This window comes from Coloeus monedula, assembly GCF_965178545.1.
Source record: "Coloeus monedula genome assembly, chromosome: 1".
NCBI classification, from domain to species: domain Eukaryota; kingdom Metazoa; phylum Chordata; class Aves; order Passeriformes; family Corvidae; genus Coloeus; species Coloeus monedula.
The window spans coordinates 120981765-121009754 of NC_138781.1; the positions used below are offsets into that span (position 1 = coordinate 120981765).

The 27990-nt window shown below is 40.9% G+C and overlaps 1 protein-coding gene across 2 annotated transcripts in view; it reads left to right on the forward strand.

The window, feature by feature from the left end:
* The window catches only part of FAM110B (family with sequence similarity 110 member B), a 115064-nt gene that overhangs the window by 50804 nt on the left and 36270 nt on the right, over window positions 1-27990 (forward strand). Inside the window, exon 1 of one of the 2 annotated variants that reach the window (XM_082294682.1) lies at window positions 981-1116. The exons of the other annotated variant lie outside the window; for it this stretch is intronic. The gene's annotated coding sequence lies outside the window, so the exon portion shown is untranslated. Of the gene's footprint in view, window positions 1-980; window positions 1117-27990 lie in introns of those variants that run through there. 2 annotated transcript variants of the gene reach the window in all.

Genomic DNA, 27990 nt, shown 5'->3' on the forward strand with positions numbered 1-27990 from the left:
AAATGTACTACCAAGGAAGACTAAACAACAAGTGTCTGTATCTTTTTTTCACTGTTATTTACCTGATGTAGAAGCTCCCAGCGTCTTTCAAACACACAGTGTTCTCTTGGGTCATAACATTCCTTTGTTTAGTGGACTTACTTATAAAATAAGCGTAAGTAAGCATGTAGGACTTAGTTGTGTTAGTTCCCCATACATCTAAGTAGTCTTTGCTCATGGTATTTTCCAAATGACTTAAGTTGTTTTGCACAATGGCAAAAATTTCCTTGGCATTTGCACCCTAGCCTCGTGAAAGCTTAGTTAGGACTTTATGTGCCAATGCACACAGAAGCCCTCTGATCATCTGGGTGTCTGCCCACGGGTAAACGTAAAGGACAGACAGAGGGGGTCCTGTTGACTTCTGTAGGGCTACTGTGCACTGAAGGCATGTGTGTGGTTGCAGTAGTGTGCAAAACCTGATCTGAGGTCTGCTGTGTGTGATGCTGGTGATGCGTGGATTCAAAACAAGAATTCCTACTGGCAGAATAAATCTCTGCATTTTACTGTCTCCTTGAAATAGACCTAGCAAACTACAAGTGGCCAGCTTCTCAAAGGGCACACCTAAATATATCCTTGTTTTCAGAGACGGAGACAAACCCCTCATAGGTGAATCACTTGGAAAAACAACAACAACAGTAACGTAAAAACCCAAACAGGGATTTTATCCTAACGCACCCAGACAAATAGCAGTCCCAAATGTTGATGCTGTGGGCTGAAAGGTGTGATGTGCCGGGCTCTGTTTCCGCGCGCGGTGCCTCAGCAGCCCTGTGCTCGGCGGAGGGCTATAATTAGATTAGCAGCCTGCTCAGCAGCGCTGCCAGCCTGCGAGCCTCAGCGAGCATGTGCTGGATTCTGCATGTGCCTCCCGCTTATTGGCGGCCGGGGTTGCTGCCTGCCGGTTTGATAGGTTTCCCCAGTAATCTTTATGCTGCATTACAGACATAGATACAGAGGTACTGCGTGCAGGCAATGGGAGAGGTGCTCAGCTTGTAGCGTAAAAGAAAGCCCACAGATGAAAGGCACTGGTCTTTGTTGCAAGGCATCAGTACTTAAGGACTGCTAGCTGGGAACGGAGAGGTCAGTGAAGGAGTTTTACTTGGTGGTAATTACTTTCAGGTCTTTATCTCTCCGGTAAAACAGTCATGCATGAAATGAATACTGTTAATCATGTCATCTGTTTAATTTGATCTTGCTTTCATTAATATCATGTATACTCCAGTGGGAGAGCCATCAGATTACAAAACATATCATTAGAGTGGGTTCAGTTCAAAAATAGAGTGTATTTATATGAGAATATTGCTTTCATTTGAAATTTTGAGCCTGTGCATGGGAGTGATTTTACTGGTTGCCTTTTGTTATGCTAATGGCAATATTTCTTTTATTGGAATGTTTTCTGCCGAGCAATTGAATTAAAGCATTTATAACTATTAGCATATGAAGATAAATCTGCAAATAGTGATTAATTTAAAGAATAATTTTGTGAAGTATTCTTTAATATGATTATAGCAATAACTATCTTGGTGGTTCTCTTGCAACAAGGTAGAGGGATGACGAGTAATATGCTATTGTTCTTTCAACAAAGATGCTGGAGCCTTCATGTTTGGGTGGATTCTTTGTTTCATCTACTGGGTTTTATTTTAAGTGGCTTTCAAAATGAAACTAAAGCTGTTCAGCCTAGTAGATTTCAATATATCCTTTGCCTGCACATACATGTATTTTATACGTATTTATTGTTCTCAAAGGCTGAATTTTGGCCCAAAGCCTTGTTTATTGTGAGAACTGCCTCCAGCAGTAGAAACAAGATAGATATATATAGGTATATATATATGCCAATCTTTTAATTGGCGGTTCTGAGACTATTATGGTATTTATTATAGCATTATACTCATTTAAGTTCTTTTCATACTTGACCTACGCATCAATTGATCACAACTTTTCCCATAAAAAGCGTGCATATTTAATGAGAACGTTCTACAGTGAAAGCTGTTCAGAACAAAAGGAAGCAAGCATAAAGTATTAAAGAAAAGTCTTATAATGTAGTCATGACTCATTTGATGAGTTTTGAATATTAAGGCTGACTGGTGAGGCTTCAGAGTTAATGCCCTTGTCTGTGTCAGACTCCAGAGCCCACATGAACTTGTATATTAAGTCACCAGTCATCTGGCTGGCTGGCTGCCACCATGCGTCCGAGGTACGAGTAGATTGCCTCAGCCAGGATCAGAAAGGTGTTAGGAACAGGAGCTATTTTGGTATTAGTCTTCATTCTTCCCTCTGCACTTATCCTTGAAGAGGTTTTTTTCTGTTGTATAAACCAAAGCAAAATTTAGGTTGTTCCCTTTTAAAGTATGTGGTGTGAAACTGCGTTACCTTCTGAGTAGATGCCCTTAAAGGTGAGCATTTATTCAGTTATCAACTTTATGTGGCAGTGGGTACAACAAAGACACATGCTTTATTATTTGTGATTGTATATTCAAACAGATGAGTATTTCGGAGGTTTAATCACATCTGGAACATAACCGTTTGAAGTTTTGCTGGTGACTGAAACAGTTAACTTGGTATATATTTTAGTCAAGAGCAAGTTTTTTTCCATATTCCAGGAGTTGTTTTTGAAGTTGTTTTCTTTTAGGTAGACATGGAAAACACATTTTTGCATTGTGACAGTTAAGCCTGGACAGGGAGGACTCAGGATGTGAAGACATGTTGTTCCTGAGCTGTTTCATATTCCCTCATTGCCCCAAGTTAGCAACCAAAAGTGTTTTAAAGATGCTCTGATTTATGCCTTCTGCCTTTTTTAACAGAGGCTCCCCTTAAGTAATTTATCTATGTTTTTATAACCTTTTCAACTGCATCCCATGAAGGAGTAACTGAAATCAATGTTAGTAACAATGAAATGTAGATGGTAATATCCTCAGCTGAATCATGTTTACCATATCCAGACAATGGGTTTTCAAGAGAAGAGAGGCTGATATTTTCTACTCCATGTATTAGGCTATTACTATTTGTAAGCAACATCAAGTATGTTGGAAAAATGCTGTAAAAGTTACCATATTTTTGGTGGTGGGTATAGGTAATACCACTGCCCACTGAAACTGAAATGCTGCACCAGCAGCTATTTAGGCGTGGATGTCTCTGCCTCCAGAAAGAGCTGTGATGATCTTTGCAAGCATCACAAGAAAACGTGACAGTAGTGAAATTAGAACTGGTGACATTGTAATTTAACTTTGCAGTATCTTAACAGCAAGGAATATGCTACTTTGTTATTGCTTCATTTTGTTACAACCTTATTTTTCTTCTTGGTAAGCTAAGAAAAAAAATTGAAGCAACAGTTTGTTGCTCCCTAAAAGGTTGACATTCTTTTTTGCTATAAGCATATTTTAACTGTAACCAGTGTATTGCCCCAAGAAATTTAGCACACTTCGGATTATTATCAATGAGATTTTGTATTCAAGCTTTGTCAGTGAGTTTCTTCATGTAGAAATTTTTAATTATTCTTTTGTTAGGAGATGTATGCATAGCATATTTGTTATGTGCCTCTGTGAACTGTTCTCATTTCTGATGTGTTGCCCTGTAGTTAAATCTCCAAGTCCTTTGCTTAGTGAAAAGGAACACTTAATGTTTCTTTCCCAACAGCAATAGAGTATGTATGTGTATATACATATGTATGGTAAAGGCACAAAAGTATGTCGTGAAAATCAAGATCTCAAGTGTTTAATTTATATATGCATGTAAATATATATAAACACATATATATTTTCTACCACGTAACTCTAACATATGTTTGTGTAGAAAACGCTTCCAATGTCATACCAGTATTCTCATCGTAATCCAATAGAAATACTCCTGGAAGAGTAATGTTAGAAACACCAGATTTGGCTGCTGGCTGGAGATGGGATATATGCAGTAAACTGAGTGGCTGTAATAAACAGTGCTGCACTAGCTCTTCTCTATTAAGATATTATGTCTTTTTACTGCTATGCATATAAGTGAATTTTGCATTGCTTAAACCCTTACCAAGTCTGAAGGGGAAAGATGATACTTAAGGTTAACTCATTTTTTTTGTAGCCTGTTAGCAATGAAAGAGATACTCCAGGAAAAGTCGTAGGGGTTTAAAGTATTACCATGGTGTTTATTTTGCAGGATTTGTACTTACATGCCGTACAGTTTTTAAGTCGAGTAGCAGCAAGTGATATATGCGTAAAGGTATTAGAAGGAGAAGAGTGACATTGTGCCCTAAAGCTCCTTTTTGCTTTTCCTCTGTTTTTGGAACCAACTCCAGTTATTACTTTGCTGATGAAATGACTGTCTGCTTATATGGTTGAGACATTCAGTAGCCCATCTATAAATGCTTATTATAACACTTTGAGAGTTCACAGGAAATCAGTGGCCTGTTTTCTGTATTTTTTTGAGTGAAGGTCATTTTATTCTTCAAATCTGAAGACTTTTGGGCTGGGTGGTGTGAAGGTGCAGGATGAGCCCTCTCGGTGGAGATTCCCTCTGTGGGCTCAGCACAGTGTGCATCAGCTTGGGAAGGCCTTGTTGTGACACTCTTCCCACACTGATGCAGCAGCACTGTTTAACGGGGTCCAAAATGTGACCATGTTCTCATATGGAGACACCTCTTGATCCAGTTCAGAGATATGTGTCCTCCTATGCCCTGGGACTGGGCACAGGAGAGCCAATAGCAGGGAATGTCTGCCCTGCCCTGCCTTCCCCTTCTGCAGGGCTCTGCTTGCCTGGCATGAGTTATCCTGGGGACTAACCATGTGGATTTAGAAACTCCATGGATAAAATATGTCTAGCTTTGGGCAGCGGAGTGTCAGACATTTGCAATGTTAAGAGTAGGGTTGTGTTTTATAGAGCACAGAGTGCAAGTGGCTCTTTCTTGCAGTTCTCACAGTGGTATGGTGAATTAAAAGCAAAAATGATATTCATATTTTTTACATTTAATCTCCTGTTATGATTAATTTTAATTATTCTTAAATGTATTACCTTCAGTATTAAGTGTGACTTGATAAATTAAATGTAGAACACAGCCAGCAAATAGTAATCCTGAATGCTATTGTCTGCATAATCCTGGTAATGAGATTCCTGTCTTAATTTCATATTGTCTTTCATGGATGTGCTTCAGCCACCTGCAGACACAAATATTTGCTGCATCTTTCCATGAAGCACCTGGAGTTTCCAGCCCAGATCCTCACTTTGTGTATGTGTCATTTTTAAACATTGTCTGTTCCATAACAGATGTTATTTGGGTTTGTGCCCTGTTGTGTAGCTGTTGCATACTTCTCTAGTATATTGGTTTGTTAATTGAAACAATATTTATACATTGATGATGATCCCATGGCCATCTACTTACTTGGCTGCTTATCTGTTGGGTATTGTAGAACATTGTAGAATTTTACTGTGTCATCCATACCTTCCTGAATAAAAACCCCAATTAATGGCAAAGAAGGATATTAAATTCTTGCATTTCTTTTGAGAGAGCTTAGAATTGTGAAAGTTGGTAGACTAAGCCAGAGGTTGTTCTACTTCCTGATTAGGAAGTCTGTAGAAACAATTATGTAGCAAAGTAAAGCAATGTGTCAGAGGACTTGTATGGGTTATTAGTGCTGTTTAGCTGGAGAGAAATGTGAATAACTAGATTTGCAGTGGTATGCACATTTTCACAAGTTTGTGAATATTTGACTCATCTATTTAGGGTCCTTTTAGTCCATGGTTATAAGTGAGTTTTTTTAAGGTCTGGGTACTGGTTTTGTATATAGTATTATTGAAGGAGAGATGTTAATACAATGTGGTGTGTTGGCCTATAATACAAAAGCATAATATGATACAGTGCCTGTGCCAGAATGTTTCAGCCTGGATAATCTAGGCAGAAAAAGGCTAGAGTGGAAGGGAGAAACAGAGACAATAAAGATGAATTATCTTTTATGTGACCACAAACTGTGGAGTTGCAAGGTAGACTGAACAGTCTGTGCTTTAGGATTATAAACCATCACTGTAAATGTCTTTACAAAGAGTAAAAAATATAAGATCAGTGTAACTATTCCTGTCTATATAAGCACTTACAGTACAAACTTCCCAGGGTAAGGATGATTTCCTTCTGTCTCAATGTCATAATTGTCATTGGGTATTTTGGGCATTGCAGTCATCTGGAAATGAGTGTGCAGCTTTGTATTTCTACCATGATATTACAACAGCAGTCTAGTCAGAAGATGTATGAGGGACGTGATAAGTTATATTCCTTCCTCTTCCATTACTGTTACATCAGCCCTACTGTTCTGTGCCATGTGGTGTGCCCTATTTTCCTTTACCATATTGTGGAGTGCAGAGGTTGCTATTTTGGCCCCTAGCTCTCCAGGGACTGGGTAAAGCCTGGCAGGGACTCTGCAATTGCTGTAAATTTTCTGTTAAAGACAGGTACCATAGAGGGTGCAGCAGAAGAGGACCTCAGAATATGATGATGTCATTATCCTCCAGTGTTTTGGTGCTTCTTGTTTCTGTTCACCACAGTTTTCCTTTCCTTGCTGCCACCACCTTTCTAAATTTGTCTGCTCCATTTTCCCATTTAAATCTACTCTTCTTTTTTTCCCACTTTCTCTAATCCCTCTCTCTGCCGTTCAGTTTCTACCTGTCGTGCTACCTTGGGCTCTTTGAACTCTTGGCAGCTGCCTCCCCCTTTTTGGGAGGTGGATATCTGTGCTGGTTTCAGCTGGGGTAGTTGAATTTTCTTCACAGTGGCTGGTGAGGGGCTGTGTTTTGGGTTTGTGCTGAACACAGTGATGATAATACAGAGATGTTTTCGTTGTTGCTGAGCAGGGCTCACACACAGCCAAGGCCTTCTCTGCTTTTCGTGCTGCCACGCTGGTGAGGAGGCTGGGGGTGCATGGGAGGGTGGGAGGAGACAGAGCCAGGACAGGTGACCCCAGCTGACCAAAGGGATATTCCAGACCAGATGGCATCATGTTCAGTATGTAAAGTGGGGGGAAGAAGGAGGAAGGGTGGATGTTTGGAGTGATGATGTTTGTCTTTGCAAGCCACTGTTACATGTGATGGGGCCCTGCTCTCTGGGAGTTGGCTGAACACCTGCCTGCCCATGGGAAGCAGAAAATTCCTTGTTTTGTTTTCCCTATTTAACTGTCTTTATCTCAACCCATGAGTTTTCTAGCTTTTACCCTTCCCATTCTCTCCCTGATCCTGCTCATTGGGGAAGTGAGCAAGTGGCTGTGTGGGGCTTGGCTGCTGACTGGAGTTAAACCACAACAATATCCAAAAATATAATTTATGCAGAGGTGCCCAAGGACAGCACACAGGTGAAGAATGTAAATTCTCTTACAAAAGATGCTTGATTTTTCAAAGATGTTACCTATTTATTTGTTGGAGCAAGATGTCCTTGACTCCTGCCTGGAAAGCTCATTCTGACAAATACAAATTGTACCCCTGACCTTTTCAAGTCTGACATATCTGCGTTTTTCCTCTCAGCCAGTTACCTCTTTACTGAAAGCAAGCATCTCTGTTCATCTCCCTGTCATCTCTAGATCAGGCCTTTCTTGAGTGATTTATGAGCTTTGCTGACCACTTTCTGCAAACAGGGCTCCTTTCCATCATGCCTTTATACAGGTACCTCATATCAGCCATATTTCTGTGAGAGCTTGACCCAAGGAGCTGCTTCCATTCCTCCTGCTCTTCAAAGATGTCTCAGACAGTTGTGGCACATTACTGACCTGAACTTTGACAGCTTCACTGGTGCCTGCAGGGCTCCAAGATGTGTGGGTACTTATCTGCCTTAAAGTCACATTTATTTTGCTCTTCTTCTTTTGCTGGCACTTGGCACATTTGCCGCACTGGGTGCCTAAAGGATCCTGCCACAGGCTGTCCACTGGGAGGAGGTTTTTCAGACTGCCCTCACTAACTCCTTACAGAAAAACCACCAAGCACATTATGCTCCTATCCTCTGCTAAAGTGTGCAGGATTTGGGTTCTTCATCTATAGTGTGACTCGATGAGGACTATGGTATGTGTAGAAAAACTGGGATGCTTCTTTACTGTTAACTCTGATTTTGAGCTCTCTTTAGAGACAGAGTTTTTGCAAGTATTTTCTCTTTCCTTATGCTACAAAACAACTTATACTTTCATATTTTATTTCAGCATGAAGTACTGGAGCCTAAATTTGCAACTCTGAAGCCTAAATTTGCAACAAAAGCATGTCTGTAACTAACTCTTAAAACGTGCATCCATTCTTAGAAGACATTACAGATACTAAATCCATCTGGTGTTGAATTACCATTGATTCTTTATATCTACTCCTACTTCTGGCTTTGTGGAACATAGTCCTGGAAGCATTAGCATCCTTAGGATACCACACAGAGTTTTTCCCCCCCCCCCCCCCCCCTGCTTTTCACTAAAATTAATTATGGAATTTTCAGGGTATATAAATACCTGATTGTGGGGAGTAAATAACATGGAGCCAGGCTCTTCTCCGTGCTTTCCCATGATAGCACAGGAGGCAATGGGCACAAACTGAAATACAGGCAATTCCATTTAAAGGTAAGCAAATGCTTTTACTCTGAGGATGGTCAGACACTGGCGCAGGTTGCCCCGAGAAGTTGTGAAGTCTTTGTCTTTGGAGATTTTCAGAACCAAACTGAGATGTGGTCCTGGGCAACCTGCTCTAGGTGGCCCTGCTGTCAGCAAGGGGTTGGACTAGACTGGCTCTAGAAGTGCTTTCCAGCCTCATCTGTTCTGTGGTTCTGTTACTAGGAGTCTCCAAATAGCAGACCAAGCAGGCCTTGCAACTCTATGCATGTTGTTTTCTTATATATGAATTCTGCTATCCAAACAGTTAACATTTTATTCCTGGGTATACCCTAGGTATGAAAGTATGCATGTATAGGTATGTATGCACCCACCTATTTCTGTCTCCACTGTAAACATACTTGAAAACTAGTACAAGCTGGAGAATATCAGAGATGGAAAAGGGAGGAGTAGAATGTTTTCATATATATATATTTTAAATATCCTAATGCCCTTTCATACAGGCCACACATGCTTTATGCAGCCATCAAGGGGTTTTTTTTCCTTTCCCATAAATATGCTACATCTGTATAGTAAAACAAATGCTGGATAAAATTGTTTTAAAGAAAGCTTTATCCTTATTAGATGATTTCTCTTGGGCACTACTTATACATAATTGCATCTTTGTTCCGGTGCACATTGTGTGTAAGTGGGCACAAATTGTCCAGGAGGAGATCTGGAGGAGAGAAAAGAGAGAGCAAAAGGCTCTGGGTCAGAAGAGGGAGGTTCACCCTCAGCTAGACTCCTCTTTTTCAAAAAGGTAGCTCTAAATTAAGCAGTAAACATGTAAAAACTGGCTGGAGTTCATGTATCTATATAAAGTACTCCATAGTTTGGATTTTTTCAAATACTTTTTGGAGTCCTACATGGGCATAATTACGGCTTTGCTGGTACTCAACCCTATTTCTGCAGCCCACAGCTGTCTGTCTGTCTTACGGTGTTCTCGAAAACTAGAAAGCTGGACAAGGCTGACTGCTAAAATTACATGTAGCCTCTTGGTGTATAGGTGATCCTGGGGGGTAGTGTTGGAGGAAGCTGTGAGCATCCTTTGTAGCATGAACTGGATACTTTGTGGGGAAAAGGGGGGACACTTGCACAGTTCTTCATCATGTCCCATCAGAGCCATGAATCTTGCCTTATAGCGTTAACACATTTTCTTTCTCCTTTTCAACCCACATTAAAGTCAATTTCCCCTTCTTTAAATGATGACCATGATTAGTATTACGTTGTTTGGGGTTGAAGATATTTTCTTTGTTTATATCTTGGGCAAGATAAGTGACAGAGCATTCAGACTTGGGGTTTTATATATAAAGCTGAAAAAAACATTATCTTTGTTCCTATAATCATTTGGATTTTTATTTGTTTAAGTAAAAGACAGTGCCGTGTTCTCTCTTCTGATGCTTCATGGTCAAATATGGTGTGGGGTTTTTCCTGCTTGTTCACAGGTTTTGAAATAACTTCTTAAAAATGCCCTTGCAAAAAGAATAACAGTAATAATAAAATCTGTTTTGAAGATCAAAGAAACCAATATCTGGTTCTGAGAGCTTGCTTAGTTCCATGCTTAACACACCAGCTTCAATCACAGCCACTGGGAAGTTCGGAACTTTTTTTTTTGCTGTTGTATTTTCCAAAATTAATCTGATAAACCCTTTAATCCTTACGAACTGTACCATTCATTTTAGTTTAGCAGTTATGCCTTTTACTCTTGGAATAGATTACTTTCTTGGGTCAATGCAGTTGTCTTTTGAAAATCATTTAGAGGTATCCACTGGCAGTGAAGTTGTCTTGTCAGGTATCACAAACATGCAGAATGAATGGGTTTGCACTGACAGCTTCAGTCTCCCTTCCTTGCTTTTCTGTACCTCCTTGCCTCTGTGTTTTTAATCATCCCTTCCTTTCTCTGTCCTCCATCCCCTTTTCTTCCTAAATCTATAAAATTTGCTGTGATTTCCAAATTCAAGGACTGTTAGGCCATCTGAAGCAAGAAGAAAAAGTCTTGTTCATATTTTAAAGTGTGAAACTTGCTTTTCTTTTCCCTTTCATGATATATCTGGAAATGTTCAAATGTTTGATATGACATTCTTCACTAAAAGTGAGACCTGCCTGTAACTGAAGCTGCCCTGCAAGCCAGAGGTCGGTGCAGAGCTGCCAGCAGTGAGTGAGCACAGGCTGTCAGCATTGTCACTGTCGCTTTCTTGGATGGTTCTGCCCTTCCAAACTTCACAGGGAAGAGACAATGGAATTGTCAGAAGAAGTTCCTGTTCAGCTACTTGGACTATTGACATGGTGTTCCTCAAGGCAGAGTTTACTCTGAATTTACTGAGGTTTTCTTAGGAACTTTGATGTCAGATCTTCAAAATGGGGTTAGCAATAGCACCTTCAACATGTACCAGGGTGTGAGTTTAGTGCTTTTCCTCACAGCTGGAAAGGAGTTTTCATTAAGTGTGAAGATGCTGGATGAGCTCCTTTTTTAGGATGTTTCTTCCTGAAGCCTGCCAGTTGGAGGATCCTGTCACACCAGGCCCAGTGGTGATGAAGCAACTGCAAGTTCCACAAAGATAGACTTGCACCGGGGCTTTTGTGCAGAGCACTGTGACAGAGGTGTGACTTTTTGAGATTGTTGCAATAGCCTGAGATCATTGCAATGTTCGGTTTCTTTCAGCCAGAGGCACCAATCAAAACGTGACCCTGTACCTTGCACTACTGCATCAGTGCTCTTGCTCTGCTACGGAGAAATTTGAAAGCTCTGAGTGTTTTTGTAAAGAGGAGAGAAACCAAGCTATGGTGATGCCTTTGGGGACTCCATTTGAGTTTTGTCTTCAAAATGAAATTGTTTATTGCATTTAGAAAATAAATTGCTAAGACTAAGAAACAGGTGGATGAGGTTAATTTTTACTACTGGTTTATTTCAATTCTTTACACTTGTGGGAGAAGTTGGGTGGCCCAGTTACGAATGCAAAACTGATGCAGCCTCAAAAAAAGTAATTGCATTTTTCCTTCTCAAAGAGAAAACCATAGTAAATGTAATTCTGTTTCAGTCCCCATTGTATCTAGTATGATTTTAGCATAGTTTTGGAATCCCGAGGGATTTCCTTATTTCACATGAGCTGTCATCTGAGGTGAATTGTACTTCTTTAAATGTACTCTCCCTTGAAACTTAAGTCCTTAAATAGTCTGCATAAGTTTTGAATGCTTGTTTTGCCTTTGATATAGTTAGATTAAAACTTTTATTTCTGTATAGATGTGGGGTTTGTCTGTATAATTTTTAAGTACATGAAAATAGGGTTAGCATTAATCTCTCTTGTAAATTGTCCTCTGCTCAGCTGGAATCTTTAATTTGCTCTCAGAGCCTTTTAAAGGCTTTTCAGAGCCTTTCAGTGTCCCAGTATTTCTTAGTGATAAAGGTCACTTAACTTGTGTAGGAAGTGCAATTTCTGTCAAGTTAATCTACTGAGAGCCTTGTGCCTTTAGGAGCCTTTATGATGATCTTTCCAGACAAAGTAGCACTTACACCACTTTCATAATTTCTCCGTAAGGTAAAAATTCTGCAATCCACTTGAATTAGAAAATATCTTTTTTCATCCTGTCTTAAACATGTTAATCTTTAATAATAATGGAAAATGGAGATGTAAACAAAAGCAGTCATCACCACATACCATAGCAGTGGAATAAAAACTGACTAGTCCTATTTAATTTCTTCCAAGGTCCTCACAAGCAGGGAAAGCCCATATCTTGAAGATTTTCCCAGTGTAGCCTGTCTGAGATGCAGGCTTCTCTATCTGCCCATGCTCTGAAATCTGCCATCCATGTGTCTCATCCTACTACTGAAGTACTGTGTTGTCACTTTTCAAGCCTGGATGAAAGCAGCCTTGTCCCACTTACATCAGTTCTGAATATTGCTTGAAAGAGCATTTCCCAAAGCCTGTGGCTTTGGTTGTATCACCTGTCTTTACATCTTTTGTTGGTTCTTTCTTCTCTGTTGTACCCAGTATTGAAACTCTTGGTAAGATGTCCTAACATTATCTGTCATCTTCCATTTATTACCAAATTTTTTTGTTTCTTGTCTTCATAATGCTATCCTAAGTCACCTTGTTGTTACACTTTCAAACACTAAGCTTTGTGCTTTGTTTTACATCCTTTCCAGCTGGGAAGAGCTAATACTGTTTAAATAAATTCAGTGTGCTCCACTGTGTTGTGGTCTTCTTTTAATTTACCCAGTATCACCAGGCAATCTTACAAAATGAGTATTAGTAACATTTCAATTAAGACCTAGAAAAAGATCTTTTCAGAAGGACCTGTGCATGTGCTTGAAACGGTGCATCTGCAGAATTATATCTGCTGGGAAGACTTTTCTGTGCAGATGATAGGCAAAGGCTTGTAATGCAACAGAAACTTTCTGTGGTGTCACTGATTACAGAGAACAAGTCTAGTCTAGTGGCATTTCTAGATGAATGGATTTGTCTGCAGTGAGAAATACCATCAGTTACAAAAGCAAATTGTCCTGGGAAAAAAGATAAAGTATAATGTTAATACAAGATAAAGGAAATCTTAAAGAATAATGAAATGAAATACAACTTGTTATGGAGCTATTTGGTATTGAAGGTACTAAACAAACTCAGTATGTGTTTTTTGGAGCTTCATGAAATGATTTGTGTAGATCTGGTGGCTGTGGGAGCAAAGGAAGACTTGAGGGTTGCATTGTGACATGGCAGAGGGGATGCAACCTACCTTCAGGAGCCAGGAATTGCAATAATTATTGCACTTTTCTTCCCCTGAGTGCTTTTCTTCATGTACAAAATGGGAGTGACATGGTCCAAACCATGTCATGGTTCCAAGCATTAAGTAACTCTGTTTAATACTGTTCTGGAAGACCAGAGGGGGTTTTGTTGTTGTACTTTCAGGTTTGGTGGTGGAGTTTTTTAACAGATGCCTGAAAGTCTTAAGGCTAGTTTTGTTTGCCAGATTATTCAAAACTGTGCTGTAGGCACTGGCTCCCAGTGGAGGCAATTGGGAATACTACTGTGGGGTCACTCTTAACAAAAAGAGAGCAACAACCAAAGGAAAAAAAAAAAAAAAAAACCAAAACAACAACCCACCCATCACCAAAGAACCCACAACCAAACCTTTTAATTGAGGCCTTTACCTCTATTTCCAGCGTTCACATAAAAACACTTGGGAGTGCAGAGCTATTAAAATCACTGGGGCACTGTTGAAAGAAATCAAAAACTTCTGAACATTTACTGCTACTAGATATTTAGGAGAGATTTTCAAACAGTGCCTTTCTTAAGAATTGAGAAAGTATTATTTGTTTTTGTTATACTAAGAATTACAAGCTTAAAGAATGTAATAGGTCCCTTGGAGGTACCAAGTGAGTTGTTTGTGAAATATGATCACAGAGGTCCACTTGGTACCACCACACTTTCATAAGTGAAACTCACTGGTGATAACTTAGGGCAGATAAGTTTTGAAAAAGGGTACTAGTTTAAGGGAGGGAGGGAACAGACTAAAATCAGGAATTTCCTGGTTTAAGGATGGAAGTAAGTACAGGAAACGAGATGCACCTTGAAATTCAAATGGACTCTGGGCCTTTCTCTGTCTTAGAAATGTGGTGCTTTGTTTCTTCTGGGTTTACCACAGGGGCAACATTTTGTTGAAGTTACTTTAGTGTAAAGGTAACACGTGAGAGAAGTTCACAGTTGCCATTAAGGATCACAGAAAATGCACAAAACCACTGGGGCCAGGCAATTCCCAGCTCTGGTCTGAACTGCAGTGAGGGAAGCTGGAACAAGCAGGGGTCCCTGAATGGCCCCTGCAGCCATCACCCTGGGACAGCTCACCTCAAGGGTGGAATCCCCTTGACTGGGCTAAGCCAAACCTGTTGCCACAGTGCCATTGCTGTCAGTGAAGAGAAACGGGCAGGTGTGTGGGTATGGCTTCTCCAGCCAGTTTGGGTGGTGTAGGTGGTCTTTCTCCTCTGCCAGCTGTGGAAAGGACAAGATACATGTCTTTTATGTGGCTGCAGTTTGTTGGCTGTGTTGCTGTACTTGGAAAGCTGTTTCTGAACCTAACTCCTATACTGGTTACAAATGGTTTAATTTCCAGCATAAATTTTTACTTTTAGTTAGCAGCATTTTCTATACTGATAACATCAAACTTGTTGCACTGCAGTGTGGTGTGTTTTTTTTCCCCTCCATATGTACCCTTCTATGGAGTGGAGCATCTGTGAAAAAGAAAGTATTTTTTCCAGCATATCTCCCTTGTATCAGCCTTTCAGGTTTATGTAGATTTATGCATCTAGTGGCAGTTTACAGAAGAGTGGTGGAAGAGTCCTTGTTCCACATCAAAATCTGTATATACTCACATACACATATCTATATCTATCTATCTATAGATAAAGTTTTAAAATCTGAGAACATTTGCTGTGACAATGGGGTGTGATCACAAAGGCCAAAAGTTTTGTGCAGTTTGGCCAGTGCTTCCCACCGAAACTGATTACAGGTGTGGGAATTTTCTGTAATGGACACTGCCTAAACATTGCATGGCTTGGGAAGAAACCTGGTCTCTACCACAGAAGGGCAAGTTCAGGGACAGCTTTTCAATCTCAACTGCTTTTCAAGGCAGTCGTGGTTTGTATGTGTGTGGCAACCGAGGAAAGGGTGTAGCTGGCATCTTGGCAATTAAAAGTAATCTTACCACCAGCACGTGGGTGCTTTGCTGTGCCTCTCTGTGGTTCTGGGGGGTTTGGAATGGGTAAGAAAGCAGCAGCTGGAAGCAGGTTTGAAAGATGAGGAGGGACATGCTGCTGTTGGGGCTGGGGCCTTCCTGGGGCTGAGCTGGTGTATTCCCTATGAACTTGTCGGCATATTGAGAGGTGGGTGTGCCAGTCCATTGACTGAAATCTCTTCAGGTTTGGTAGTGGTTGCTAAGCAACTGCAAAACACTTCAGAACGGGATTTTTTTTTCCTTACCCGTGGACTGTTTTTGCAGCAGGTAGAGGGGAGGGGGATGAGGAGCACTGTGGGGGGGCTGCCCAGAAGCCCCTCTCCTTCCTTCCACATGTCACTGCCAAGGTGATGGAGAAGGGCCCAGGCTTGTACTGTGCTCCCCTTGCAAATTCACAGCTCTTTCACACTGTCATAGCAATTTAATTTATTTGCATGTACATAAAGATTGCTCTCGACATTCCTCTGACAAGCAGCGAAATTTTCCAGTAAAACTTTGGTGTTTTAAGGAAGACAGTTGTATGGCAAAGGGGACATAACATGAGAGGTCTGCTGCTGATGATCCACAAGTGCTCTCCACCCTCAAAGGACAGGTACACTCTCAGTGTGGTCATCAACGAAAATAACTTGTATTTTTGTACCATCCCATCAGTTCACATATTGTAAAAACAACCAGGTGTGTGAATTGTTTTAGCAGTTGGCATCCCATCTATTAAGTTATAAGTTCTGCAGTTGGTATTTCAAATTATTTCCTATAAATGATGTCTTACATGTAAGGATTATGTTCAAGTAATTGCAGCTGGAAATTGGCTGGTGTCTCATGCATTTTTATCACTAAAATACAATGTGCTTGTTGGCAGTAGCTTAGTTTTGGTATTTGATTTGTTTTCAAGCACCTTACTTTTTACAAGTCATGTATTGTTTTTTGGCAGAAAGGCAGCTGCTTGGCATTCAGAGCCACTAGTTTGCAGTAACAGTTGTTGGTTCTGGTCCTTATTGGTTTTTCTTTACAATTAAGATGCAGCTGTTATGACTTCTGGAGAGAGGGAGGATTATTTTATCCAGTGATGTAAACGGGAAAATCCTAAAGTAAGGATCTGTCCTTCAAAACAGCTGGGAAAAGAGTAGGCTATGAGACCTCAATGTTTAGTGAGAAGTACCCCGGGCTGTGATTTTTGTGACAAACTGCGTAAAAAGATCTGGTGTTTCTTTTCTCATGTAAATGGAAGGGAATTAATGATTCGGAGAAGATTATCCTAAAGGATTTTTCACACTGCATCTTTTACTACATAATAGGGGAATGTACAATTGCTAGTGCCTTTGAACTTGGTTTTCTTGTGACATTTGGAGCACTTGCAGATACAGGGCTTTTGTACTTTTTAAGGAATAAAAAAAGACTGTAGTATTTTTAACTTTTTTGCTCAGGTATGTGTTCAGTGCTATATGTGGAAAACCCCTGAGCCACCTTTTGTTTTAGTTATAGCCTAAAAGCTGTAATCAGCAGAAGAGGAAGCCACACACACAAATCATTGCAGCGTATTGCAGACTGGACAGTTCTGTTAAACCAACCATTTAAAGTTAGGAAGTCAAGCAGGCTGAAGGTGGACAATGATTTGAGCTTTATGTGTAATTTCACTTTGGTGGCTCATTCATGCATATGTGTTTTCTGAAAAGATTGTGGTATCCTCTTTCCCCAGACTCCACCCATACAGCAGAATGAGTGCATCCACACTGGAAATCACACAAGTTAGACTGTTGCACTGTATAGAAATACATAGGAAGATTGTGTGTGTATGTACATGTATATATGCCACTACACACACACGCATATATATAGTATATTTTGACTGTTGTTCTCCTTTATATCTTCCAGATGTGATTTTTTGGAAAGCTGGGGGTGGAGTGGGATGGGAATCCCAGGCTACTCTCTCCTTTACTGTTGTTTTGTGTGGCAGAGGAAGACAAGGAGCAATTCTGGGCTCAGATAAGTCTTTTTGGAAGGATTTGCATAGTGCCTTTGGACACTGTTTCTTCTTTTTCCTCCAGTTTTCTGAAAGGAATATAAGTTATAGCAAATCGTTTCAGTAGATTAATCAAATATGCTTAGGCATTACCTCTCAACTATAAATGGCAGTATCATCTAGAAGAATAAAAACTAGTCAGCCAGACCAAAAGTAGAGAAGTTGGATATTTGACATATTCTCACTAATAAAGGGAGTAAACATTCTTATTAATTTTCATAACAAAAGTATTTCTGACTTTACAAATCATTGAACTGAGAGATCAACTTAGAATGTCAGTGCTATTGGCAAGTGATGTTGTAAACCAGTATGTCAAGCTCTTATTGACACAACCATAAACCAATGACTTTTATTTTCCTCTTTCAACACAGCAAGAGTCAGAAATAAATTTATATAATCTCAATATCTTTTTAATTTTTCTTTCTATAAACAGCAAGACCACAGGAATGCCCCGAAGAGGTTGTTACAGTAGGCTTATGATACAAAAAATATACAATTAGATACTATCCTTGAATAGAAAAAAAACAAGTCTTCAAGATTTTAATTCAAATACTTGATACTGTTTAAATAAAGACCATTGCATGAAATCCTGCTGGGTGGATGTGGCTCCTTGTCCACATGGGGTCCTGTAGCACCCCTTGTACAAAGGCTAGTGAGGGTTGGCTGTACTGAGAGCATTTATTCTCGGGGTGATGGTTTCTTTTGGAGATACAACGAAACTCATGTTTTTAACAGATTTGTGTGAATGTAGGACAGATACTCTGGTCTGTGTGGATGTGATGACCGTGAAGATGATGTTTTTTGAACACTGAACTTTTGTATGAGAACATTTTTAACTTGAGTTTTCTCAGTTTGAAGATTGTCTGATTGAGAATGGCAGGTTGACTTTTAGGGCATCCAGTGCCATTTAACATGCCCCAGGGTATCAGAGACAGGAAGATCCTGGTGTGTAAGAAGCTCTGAGAGTGAGGTGTCTGTGTGTTTTAAATAGTGTTGTAACAAGTCAAGAATGTCTTCCATTTGTGAGCAGTCTGCAAAAGTAAAACTAGAGATGGGGTGTAAAACTTTGTATGTCTGGGAACTGAAACTACAGCTATCCTTAGCAAGTCCTGAGAACTGCTTTTTGCTGGTGGTGGTGATTCTATTTCTGTTTGTTTATTCCTGCATGATAAACAAAACAAATTCTTACTAATATTTTTAGAAAGGTGTAGGAATAGGAAAAATAAACATAAATAGTTTAAAGAACCAAATACAAACAAAGGAAAAAGCCCAATAAACCCCCAGCCCCCCAAAACTGAAACAGCAAGAGTTTTTATAACTTGCTTGGTCACTAACTTGATTTTAATGGCTGTATAAAAAGTGGTCCATTTTGGTAGTACATTATGTTACCATGGTAACATTGGCATACTAATTTAGAAACCCTTCAGGCTAGCTTTGAGAACATGAACACTGCACTAGTATACCAAAACATGAAAAGACTTACTGTGAAAGTAAGTGCTAAATGTTTAGGATGAGCCCTCTAGATACATGTGGACTTTTTCCCCCCCGCCAGAATTTCCATGAGGATCCACATTTGCTTATACTCTTAAAAATATCTGAACCAGATTTATCTTAATGGTTGCACAGCGTTTCTTATTATATCTTTTTGTTTTCTTCTTGGAATTGGACTTTGGGGTCCCATGTGAAGGCCATGTTAGGTGCAGCTGCTTAGTCCCCCAGCTACAGGGGGCTGTTATTAGGGGTACATGCTTCCTTCTCCTGGTGTGTGGGACTGTAAATGGCACTCTGAGTTCTGGATGTTAACAGGTCTTACTTGTTTATGGTCACAGATTTTTTCCAGTGGCATTGAATCATGTCAGCTGGACCAGTGAGTTTACTGCCATTTAATTTCTGCATATTTAAAAAAAAATATTTCTGTTGAAGTGCTGTCTAACTAGTACTATGATACTCAACTTAAAAACAACCAAAAAAAGGTGCCAGCAGTAGGGAGCATGCCTGTTACGCTTCCTGTCATGCGTAACTTCCCACGTGGTAGAGGAATTCATAGGCTCAATTCCTTGAACCTGTTCTCATAACACCCTCAAAGGCTGCCATGAGCCCTTGTTTCTGGCTGAGGTTGGCAAAAACTGGAGTTGTGTGGGATTAGCAATGCCTGGGGTGCTGCTAAATTATGGCCTTTTTCATTACAGGGGATTTTTGGCAGCAATTCTTCACTCACAGTAGAAAATACCATGTTTTTTCTGTTTCATATCAATATATACATACACACAACTGAATTTGTCACTTCTTTACCTAACTCAGTTAAGTTAAGCAAAACCAATCTTAGCATGGGAAATAAGCATTATTTATTAGATCTTGGTTGAACTGATTCTGCAGTCTAACTAAAGAAGACTTTTGCCTGAGAATAAGTGACAAAAAGTTTGGAATATCAAGAAACACAGTTAAAACAGCGTTGACTGAACAGTAACCTCCTTTACCAAGTCTGCTTTGTAGCAACTTGGTGTACTTCTTGTTTCATGATAATTTCTGAAATCCTTTTTTGGGAGTTGAAGTAGGTTTTAATCTTAATTTTCAAGTGGTACTAAATTGACAGATCTGGAAATCAACAGGTACAATTAGGTTGTAACACCAGCTTGGGCAAAATGAGGGCGTTCTACATTCTGAGCTTTCATTACAATAAAAAAGAGAAAAAGTAAAGGGCATTTTGAGCCCTTCTGGTCACAAGGATTAAATCTTTGAGCAGAATGCAGCTGACAGATGCTCAGGTGTCTCTGTACTACAGAGATGGTTCATGTGCCATACCAGCCTCCAAGGTTGTTGACTCTGAAGCAGAACAACTTCAGCCTGTGTCTGAGGGCTGCTGTATCTTCGCATCTGAACATGCAGTGAGTGTTCCCATGTGCAGGGCTCCTCTGCAGCTCAAGGGGAGAAACACCCCAAACCAAAACAAGGTGGTGTCATGTTCATGCCAGGATTTCAAGCTTTCCCATCATGATTAATGCTGTGCAGGTACGAATTTATAAGCAGTAACCAGTGCTGTGAACAGGGCGTGTCACACGCATTAACTAAAGTAGTTAAAATTAAGATTTTTAAAGAAAAACTGGAGAAAGATAAAGGAAATCATGCATGTTCCTCACAATTACAAATGCACTCGCAATTGAGCCAGGCTCTAAATCATGCTTTTCCTCCCTGTCTTCCCTACTTCTTTTTGAGGAGATGGCATTATTTTTATGCTGGATCAATTCTTTATCTTGATTTTTCTGCCTCTCTACAAGCAGTTGCACCAGTGTAACCCAAGGGTTTTTCAGAGGGGAGAGAAAGGTCTTGCTGCCACACGAGATGCAGGCAAAGCCACATTCCCAGTGGAGTACAGATCCCAGCAGCCTTCATCAATTGCAGAGGCCTTATTCCGTTGTTGTCCATCTTCATCACCAAGCCTCTTCTCTTGGCAGTCTGACCCTGCCCAGACACACAGTCTCTTCAGTGTCCTGGTGATGTGCTGCTGGGCCAAAATGGCCTCATTTTAGGTCAGAGAGGTAACTTACCAGTGCTGGAACGGTACCTAAGGAAGCTGGTCTCAGACTGGAATGGGCTCCTGACCAGATCTTGGGGTGAGGTTGGGGCACACATCCATGGGACCCTTCCAGGGACACTGATGCTGGATGTAGCATGGAGAGGAGCACTGCTGGGGATGGGGTGGGTGGGAATCCAGCCTCATCTCATCAGTATGGGTAAAGGTGGACCATGTCTTAAGGCTGAGTTTGCATGCTGGGTGGAGAGTGGAAGTTGGAACTGCTGGGACCACAGCTGTGTGTTCCAGCCTGGCTCTGCTCCTCCTTCCCCTGCAGCCTCCCGGTCCAGCCAGAGGCCGTGGCGTGGGGAGCACATGGCAGCTCGTGCTGCTGAGTTATCCCAGCTGTGCTCCAGCTGCTCCCTCTCCCCTGCAAGAGTAAATAAATATTTAGAGTTTGAATTACATTACCTAGCAAGAACAATTTCCTTTTTTCATGTGCTTTGCTCCTTATAGCTCAATAGCAGCAGCAATGACATTGGGGAATTATCTAGAGATAAAAAAAATTGTAGGTCTATCTGGATTTACCTACCAAAAATGTATTTTGACAGCAGTTAGTTTAAGAATTTGTGTCCTGCCTGAGCACCCTGTTTAGTTTGTCCGGTTCCATATCCCCTTGCTACTCAGTGTTTTTTCTGGATGTCTGAGAGGCTTTTCTCATTTCCAGTTGCTACAGAATCAGTATCCTATAGTTTTTCAAGCTTGAAATAAATTAGAGTGATTTTTTTATTACCGTAATCTAATTGATTTCAGAGTGCTGGGGGGGGGAGATGGTGTTGGTGGTTTCCTTCTTTTTCCTTCTATTTCTGTGTTGAGTCGTTGGGTTTGGTTTGGGGTTTTTTGTTTGGGTTGTGGTTTTTGGTTTGGGAGGGTTTTGGTTTTTGGGGGGTTGGTTATTTTGTTTGTTTGTCTTGTTTTGTTTTCTCTAAGTGTACTATTTGCCTGCCTGCCAGATGAGGAGACTAACGCATGGAGGCAAAGCTGAGGTCTGCCTCCAACAGCTGCCATGCTCCGGTACAGAATGTGAAAGCAGAGGCTGTTTTGCTTCTTTCCATGCTCCAAATCCAAATACCTGCTTCCAGCATCCTGATGCAGGCTGTTTGTGGGCCACTTTGTGGACTGGCAGTACAGGACAGCCCTGTGCTCTCCTCATTCCTTTGCCTGGAAGGAAGGTGTGGGTGCATCACCACCCGGCTCTTGAGGCTGTCCCCTCCCACAAAGGTGGGCTGCTCTTACCCACAGTGCTTATGCCAGTGTCCTGTTTGACACTTAAGTTTTGTGCTAGTGCAGTACAGACTGGTTGGATTTATAGGAGAGTGTTCCAGGCTTCTTTTCCAAGCATGCTGTATGGATAATTTTTTGTTGTTCTTGTATGCTCTTTTTCAAAAGCTGCATGTTTCCTCCTTGCTCCAGGGTTATTTTGGTTTGGTTTATCCAAGCTGCCCTGAACACCTAAAAAGTTACCTCTTTGTGCACTCAGCAGTGCTCCCCATCAGGAAAGAGATGGCTTGCAAGGCTGGTCATTCAATTTTTGGTCCCAGTTCCAAGCTTTTATTTACCTATACATTAATATTCGCCATGCCTGATGAGACTGGGCTTTGCTCCTGGTGTCAGTGACACAAGTTGCACATTTTCTCACAGTCTAGCAAAGGGATAGACAGACAACAGAGCTGTTGTCACAACTGGAATTAACACACCATATGGTCCCTACATCACCTTTCTTTTCTATATTTGTCTACTGCAGAAAAATTATTGAAAACAGCTGTCCGTTTCCAAACTCAAGTCTTCAGTACAAACTGTTTTGTTTGCAGAGGCACTGTTGTTAGACTGGCAAAATAAAAAAAACTCCTCAGGTGCTAAAAATAACCTAGCTGTAACTATAAAGAATGATTTTCTGCAATTTCTTAATTTTTAAGCAGCAATTTTATTTAGTATTCCCAGTAGGTGGGCATCTCTGTCGTGTCTATTTTTCTCTAATACAGCAATATAATCTCTGATCCATGGGTCTGTTAGTGATGTTTTCTCCTCAGTTTGCAGCTTCCCATTGCTTTATTAAAGAAGTCAGTCTAAGCTTATATAACTTTAATTCTGGGTTGTTGGGGTTTTTTTCCTTCAAAAGAGGTTCTGTTTCATTTCTGCCAGTATTTTAGGACTTCCAGTCAAAATTGCTTCAGCAAAATAATCTGATGGGGTGTGTTAAAACAGGATTTATCTGTGCGTTTCCTCAAAAACTTTGTCCTGCTTCGCCTCTCCAAAAGGCTTCATTTTTGTCCTTTCTAAACTAAACTGATGATACGAAGGGGATTCTGCTGCTGTATGAATGACATTTGAATTATGAAGAGCTGAAAATACATGTCTGGACAAATATTCAAAGTTCAAAAGAACCTAAAGAGGTCAGAAACATAAAACAAAATGCAAAACTGCAATTAACTTCACAGAAGTTAATCCCAAATGAAACTATTGCATGTTGTGGAGAGACTTCAAAAAGGGTAATGCCATAAAATACTTGGGAATAATACCAGCAAGGGTCTGAAATACAATGGGAGGGAGCCTCACAACAGTTGGCCATATAAAGATGCCCAACTGCAGAGGGGAGTAGTGGCTCCGAAGGTCTGATTCTGACCCCACTGAAGTTGGGTCCTTGTTGATGTTGGTTGGCATTGCAACAAACTCTGTGTCTCTCTTGTGTGGATACCTCATCTAGGCAGTCAGTCATAGATGCTTTATACCCTTTATATATACTTTTATCAACAGTATTTGAAGTATTTCAGGAAAGAAAAGCACAAATGTGAGAAATAAAACTGAAGTACAAAAGAAACTTTCAATATAGGGGTCATGTAACAAGAATCAGAAATTAACAGAGGAAAATGTAAAACTACTCATTTTGTAGATGCATAAGTCCAGATAATGGTCTGCTACAGAAACTGGGAAAAGGCTTTGCCACCTGTGGTCTCTAGTTCTAGATCTTACAAGCCATTGTCTAAGAGATGGTAGAGAATAATCTTCAGCTGGCAGGACTGGAGAAAGGATCAGCCCCTTTTCCTAACATTTGTAATTCCTAATTGCTTATTAGTCTTTTATATATGTGCAAGTTATAAGAACACTGCCTGTTTCTGATTCTCCTGCAAATCTCCCACCAGTGAAAAAAATTGTACCCTATGAACGAACTTTGCTGTTTTTCTAAAAATCTATTAACTAAATTAGACAATATGAACTTACTATGACAGATCTGATTTCTGTTGTCATAATATAGAGATGATACTGACTTCTCTTCCCTTTATACATTCTCAGCTCTTTCATGTAACCTATCTCCATCTCCATAAAGTGTGGTTTGGTTTTTTTTTCCCAAGCTGGATCTATTCTGCCACATCTTCTTATTCTATTCTTTAAAACTGAGAATCAAATAATTGTTTAGGTTGGAAAGGACATACAGTGTCACCAAGTTCAACCCTTAACCCAGCACTGCAAAGGCCACCATTAAATCATGTCCCTGAGCACCACATCTCCCTATGTTTTACATACCTACAGGAATGGTGACTCAACCCTTTCCCTGGGCAGCCTGTTCCAGGGCTTTTCATGAAATTTTTTTTCCTAGTATCCAATCTAGACCTTTTGTGGCACAACTTGAGGCCATGTGCTCTTGTCCTGTAGCTTGTTTCCTGGGAGAAGAGACTGACCCCACCTCACTTACAAGATCCTTTCAGGCAGTTCGAGAGAGCGAGAAGGTGTACCCTGAGCCTCCTTTTCTCCAGGATGAACAACTCCAGCTCCCTCAGCTGCTCCTCATAGTACTTGTGCTCCAGACCCTTCACCTGGGCTCCTTTGCCCTTCTCTGGACACGCTCCAACACCTCAGCTTCTTTCTTGTAGTGGAGGGCCCAGAACTGGACAGAAGATTCAAGATTCAGCCTCACTAGTGCCAAGTACAGGAGATCACTGCTCTAATCTTCCTAGCCACACTATTTCATCCTCTGGGTAAAACATCATTAACCCGTGCATTTATCCAAAACTCATTAAAACAAAGCTCCTCCTCCTACTAGAGCCTGTCCAGATAGGTTTTTCCCTTCGGGAATCTTATGCAATGCCCAGTGACAAGCTTGGCTGCTTTATTTGCCAGTGTGTATTCAGTAGGTGTCACTTCTCTGGTTGATCCCTCTGTTAATCTTTTGCTAAGCCTATAGCCTCTGTGCAAGATTCCTTCCAGGTTACCTTCCTTTGGACTGCCCATGCTGCTTGTGTTTGAGGATGTCCACAGGGGAGTGCTAGAGTTTTGAACCAGTAGGATAAGAGTTAAGAGCAAGCTAAAATACCTCGTATTGCTGTCCCTTAAGCTTTTCCCCTCTGGATTCACATGTAGTTTAACACCACAGCTGTGCAGGAGCCATTCTTTTGTATAAACAGTTGTGTTGTGCAAAGCATATAATCCTTTTTTTCTTTTTTTTCTTTTTTTAAGAACTATAGGAGAAAAAACCACAAATGTTGAGTCCAACAACTAGAAAGCAGTTTGAGTAGGTGTTGTGCAAAGGAGCAGCTGGAGCTTGCCCTGCCTCCTGCTCCAACCCTCCCCAAGGGAGGAGAGTTGGGGCTTTCTCTCTTTCACCTTCCACTACCATTGGGACCTGGCTACATTTCCCACCTTCCTGCAGCAAGCAGCTACTTCCTCAAGGAGTTTTACTCTGTTGAACGTGGCGGGGTTGGCTCATTTGCAGCAAGGTGGGTACTCTGCTGCTTTGACAGCCTCAGCGCCCGAGGTGCCGTATTTATCTTCAGTGGGCTCCGGCCACGGCGCCGGCTTCCCCCCAGCATTTGTCAGCGCCGAGTCGAGGTGCTGGCGCGGCAGTGAGCAGCCTCCAGCAGAGATAATTCTTATCGTGTGTGCTGCTGGCTCAGCTCCGTTTTGCCTCACATGGTGACAATTTCTGCCTGCCATCTCTCCCCCCTTTGGGTCCCAGTCATGCAGGCAGCAAACACGGCCAAAGGATGAGTGTTTGTGCAGTTTTAGTGTTTGCACCTTCAGTGTCCATCAGCAAACTCTGGGGAAGTGAATTCTTCTTCCTAGTCACTTTGCCCCTTTCATAGCATATTTAGCATTCAGTATCTCCTGTGCTGACCTTGTTCTTTAAATTGCATTGGGACTTGTTGTTTTGTTCGAGACATGGGTCAGCAGGAAAACAGTCAAGTGTGGAAAAACACGCCATTGCTGTTCACTGGGGTCAGAGAAGCACAAGTGACCTAAATTTGAAATGCTCCATACTCCGTGGCTGATCCAGCATCCTCAGGCTGCAGCCTGGCTGTCTGCTGCAGTTGCAGATCACAAAGTGATTTTGTTCAGGAGCAAGATTTCTACCAATTTAATCTACTAAAATTTGGAGTTTGGAAATCTGGGCCAAAAAGGAAGGAAAAAGAGAAAGCAAGAGAAAGAAATGCAGAAAAAAGACAAGTTGTAATTGAGAAGCTTGAGTGAAACACAAGATATTGCATTTTGGTCATACAGTGGGGTGTGTTTTGGCAGTTCAATTTGTTAATTTTCGAGAACAGGCATGAAATCGCTATATTTATGTATATAGGAATTAATAATAGCTTACAAAAGCAACACATTAGCTTTTTTTTGGGTGGGAGGAGAAACCAAGAGCTGCCTGAAGGCAAAACATTTCTAATTCCTCTTTGTAATTTATTTTTGGTTTAATTTTTTTAAGAGAGCTCCTTTTTCATTGTGTGTGTTGCTGTTGCCCACACTGGTGCTGGAGGAGAGCATCTGTGCAGTCTGCATAAATTGATTCGGAGGGTGGCCGACCGTGCTTGGTGCTTCCTTCAGGTCACAGCTGCCACAGTTTGCCACCGTCTTTTATGCGTGCATGAGCACGGGCACACACATCCAAGATGTGGGAGTGTTGAGTTTGAGGAGCACTTGGCATCAGCCCCCACACATGCCGGTTGTGATGCCTGCTCACAGAAAAACAGAACAGAAAAAGCCAGGGAGGTTTTCCTCGGTAAGGTGAAGCTTGTAGGAGCACGCCTTACATCACTTTTGCTGTTAAAAGCAGATACATTTTTTTTGGTTTGCTTCTAAGCCACTGAATGCTCCTGACTTCATTCCTGACCCCCAGTGATGGCACCAGTACCACAGGAAGGGAATGCTGTCATTCCCTCTTGGACAAGGGACAAACCCTGGGTCAGTGGTGATGACCCAGGAGTACTTTCTACAACTAATGTGAAAAATTTGGGGGTTTTTGGTAGGGGTTTTGAACACAACAGGAGAGAGGGTTAGGGGTGGACCCCCTCCCATCCCTTTTTTCCTTAATTATGAGGAGTTTGAGTGGTTGTGCTGGTTGAACAATTCGGAGGAAAACAGAAGCATTCCTGCAGGGGCTTGCAAGAATTTATACTGGGTTTTTGCTGACACCTATTTTTATATCAGAGATGGCAAAAACATACTGACATATCTAGTCTATCTGCTTGTGAATATATTTCATTTCCATATGCATCCAGCCTTGCAGTGTGTTTGATAAGTTGGGTTACATGTTTTAGCTCATCTGTGCTTCTCCCTTCCCCTGGAGCTAATCCAGAAAATGTCTTGAAAGAGAAGGTTTTGTGGGGGGAGAAGGAGCTTTAATTTGCATCATGAGGAAAATAAGAAAAGTTTTTACAAGATGTGATGACTACATTTGATATCCTGTCGTTTTTGTTAGTCTAGAAGTGATTTTTTTTCCTCCTCTGAAATCTGAGTGATCTGGGGGGATGGTGATCATCCTTTATTTTTCTACTTCGGTATTTTAGTCTAGGAACTAAATAACTTCTTTAATGAATAGGTTCACTCTGACAGTATTTCTGACATTTCCCACTTACTCTTATCTCCCCCATCCATGAGGTAGATTCTGTTTACTCTTTATAAAATATTTTGTATTATAAACAATGGCATTTTGCTTAGGATCTTCATCTTTCTCTGCAGGAGATGGAGAAGTATGCTGGGCAGGAAAGCAGTGATTTTTCTGGCATTCAGAATGAAATATATAAATAAGTACTATAAACACACACGCACCCCCTTACATATATCTAAGTAATGTAAAA